General features: G+C 37.0%; 1 pseudogene; it reads left to right on the top strand.

Annotated features, from left to right (window-relative positions):
* Positions 1–1339: 1339 nt before the first annotated feature.
* LOC127554699 (biogenesis of lysosome-related organelles complex 1 subunit 2-like) lies at positions 1340–1847 on the top strand (annotated as a pseudogene).
* The last annotated feature ends 1540 nt before the right edge of the window (positions 1848–3387 follow it).

Genomic DNA, 3387 nt, shown 5'->3' with positions numbered 1-3387 from the left:
GAACACAAGATTTTGGGGACAACAGATTTTAAAGGGTTCAGAGGAAAGATAGTTAAGATTCCATGGATTCAAATGCAGTAGGGTATATAAGCCCCAGAGAAATGAGAGATGCTCCCATTGAATGAAACTTTGAAAACACAAAAGGAAACAATTTTATTGAAGGAGGAGAAAAATTGGATTTGTCTGAATAGATTAATATGACTTTGGGGAAACTCAAACAACTTGGATGATAAAAAAGAAAGCAACAGAAGAGAGAAGCAAAGCCAGATAACTGATGATAAATATAAAAGTGTCACATGGCCATAGAAAACATTGTGTCAGGAATGCTCAAGTTGAGACTGATGAAGAAAGCTAAGAACTATATTGGGAGAAAAAACATAATCAAAGGAGTTCTAGGAGGTTTCCTTGTGTAAAAAGGATAATAACTGATTAAATGCTTACTTAAAATTTATAAAGTGCTTCACAATTACAATTGTCCCTGGCAACAACCATGGGAAGTAAGTGCTATTATTATGCTTATTTAGCAGATGAGGAAAGTGAGGCAAATAGGTTAAGTGACTTGTTTAAGATCAAATAGCTAGGTTGGATTTGAACTCTGGTATTTCTGATTCTGTGTCTGTCATTCCATCTACTTTGCCACTTAGCTGTTCTCTGATAAGAGACAGACCTGTTCAATTTTTTTTGTTTGTTTCCTCAGTCAAAAAAAGATGACCATTACACTAAAAGGTATAAGAAAATTCTTTGTATAAAAAAGAAAAATTACTAATGCTATTCCCAAGATAAGTAAGAAAATCATAAGAACCTTGATAAATTCAAGTCTCCCAGTCTACAGGAACTACTACATCTGTAGGTCCTAAAACAACTTAGCAAATGTGATGACCCAGACATTGTCAGTGATATATGAAAAGTTATGAAAAATGGGAAGCTATCCAAGATTGGAAGAGGGCTGAATGTTCCCATTTTCAAAAGAAGAGAAGAGAACAGAGCCTGCAAATTATAGGCCAGTGGCCTTGACTTTTAATTCCTGGGAAAATTCAAAAATGGCTCATTAAAGAGTTAGTTGATACAGTCAGCATGGCTTCATCAGGAACAAGTTATGCTAAACTAATTTCATTTCCTTTTTTGACAGCATTTCTAAAGTAAAAGATGAGAGGAAATGTAGTGGATACAATTTACCTTGATTTTAATAAAGCTTTTGATAAAAAAAGATCTCATTCTGTTCTTGTGGAGAAGAGAGAGATTCTTGTTATCAAGTTGTTTTTTAGTAGTGTCCAATGCTTCATGACCCTATTTGGAGTTTCCTTGGCAAAGATTCTGGAGTAGGTTTCCCTCTTGCCTCTCAGTTTTCTCACTTTGCTTCTTCTCCTCTTTCTTTCCCTTCCTTCCCCCTCTCCCATTCCTTTTCCCTTCCTACTTCTGCTTCTTCTCTTTCCCATCCTTATCTTTCCCTCTATCTTTTTTCCTTCCTTCCTTCCCTGGTCTAGATGATACAGTGGTGGAGATGGTCCAGGAGGCTATGGAGCCTGCTGAGGAGGACATCACGGGGACATGTTCTCCAAGATGGCCACATATATGTTAGACAAGTTGACAGCCCTCAATGAAGACAATAGATTTCTGGAAAATATGAACAAATTGACCAGCTTGAAGTATTTAAAGTGAAAGATATTGCAGTAAACATAATTAGAAACCTAAAGAACCTAAACCAGAAATATGTACCACTTTAGCCATATCTGGATCAGATCATTTAAATTGAGGAGCAAGTAGCAGCTGTTGAGCCGGCAGCCTACAAGTTGGCTGTATATTCAAAGAAACCAGAAACAAAGTGCAAGAAGTTAGAAAGACGATGAAAGACTTCTTTAGCACAAAGACTAACTGAGAATGTTTCATAAGAGTTGAAATGTGTTGGATATCAAACTTCTATGCTTCAGTTCCATAAGAAGCAGTGGTGCAAGTGGTATAGATGTGTAACTTTGGCCATCACTTGATGTCTTCCACTGTACCCCCTGGAATGTCCTTTATTGTGTGCTTCCTTGGGTCCCTTGGACCAAGGCTCAGAAATCAGAGCAGACCCAGATGAGAAGCTCTAGTCTCCTTGACTCCTTACTTCTCTCCTCCCTCTTTGAGTCTGTTCTGAATTTGCCCAGCTTTTAATCTGTTCTGAATTTAAATAATAAATGCTGATTTATGAAAAAAAAGATTGAGGAGTGGTTTGCTATTTCCTTCTCTACCTCATTTTAAGATGAGGAAACTATGGCAAATAGTGATAAGTGACTTGTTTTGGGTCACACAGCTAGTTAGTGTCTGAGGTTAGATTTGAATTTAAGAAAATAAGTCCTCCTGGTTTCAAGCACAGAGTTTTATTCACTGTACCACCAATCTGATCTCAAAGAGATATTGGATAGATTCAAATTTGATTGGAGGCTGGACTCAAAATGCCAAGTTGTCACCAATTCTGTGTCATTGTGGCAAGAGGTCTTCCACTGGGATCAGTGCTGGCCCTGAGCTGTTTAGCAATTTTACAAATGACTTGGATAAAGGTATGGTATGGTATGTCCATCTAGTTTGAATGTAACACAAAACTGGGAGGGATAGCTAATACTCAGGATGATAGGATATAAAATGACTTATTGATAGGCAAGAGGTGACATGCTACATTTTAAAATGGAATTTAATAGAAATAAATATGAAATTACACACTTGGATACAGAAGTTCAACTTCCTAAGTATAAGATAGGGGAAGCATATGGATAACAGCAGTTGCTCTGAAAAAGATCTGGGGCATCTGGGTGGACGTCAGGCTCACTATGAATGAGCAATGTGATGCAGCATCCAAAAAGCAAATGTGCTCTTGGGCTTAACCAAGAGGTAATTGCTCTGATCCAACTTCATCTGGAATATCATGTTTGGTTCTGGCTTCTGTGTTTGAGGGAAGGGATTGATAAGCTAGTAAATTAAATGGAGGGCAACTAGAATAATGAAGGGACTTGAGGACATGACAAATATAAATTAAAGGCGTATATATTTTAGCCTGGAAAAAGGAAATTCAAGGAAAATATGATAGCTGTCTTTAAATATCTGAAAGATAATCATGTAAAACAGGCATTAGGTTTGTTCTGTTTGGTCACAGAGGGTAAATCATTTTTATTAATATAAATACCCAAATTAATTACAAAGGGCTTATAGAGGAAGGTGCTATCTGCCTCTAAAGAAAGAATTGACAAAAGATGTGGGAAAATTGGGACACTAATTTATTGTTGGTGGAATTGTAAACTATAACTATTCTGTAGAGCATTTTGCAACTATGCCCAAAGGGCTATAAAACTACAAAACCTTTGACTAGCAACACCGTTACTAGGTTTGCATCCCAAAGAGATCATTAAAAAGGAG

This window comes from Antechinus flavipes, chromosome 3, assembly GCF_016432865.1.
Source record: "Antechinus flavipes isolate AdamAnt ecotype Samford, QLD, Australia chromosome 3, AdamAnt_v2, whole genome shotgun sequence".
Classification (NCBI taxonomy): domain Eukaryota; kingdom Metazoa; phylum Chordata; class Mammalia; order Dasyuromorphia; family Dasyuridae; genus Antechinus; species Antechinus flavipes.
Note: the sequence above shows the minus strand (reverse complement) of the source record. Positions and strands in the feature narration are given on the sequence as shown.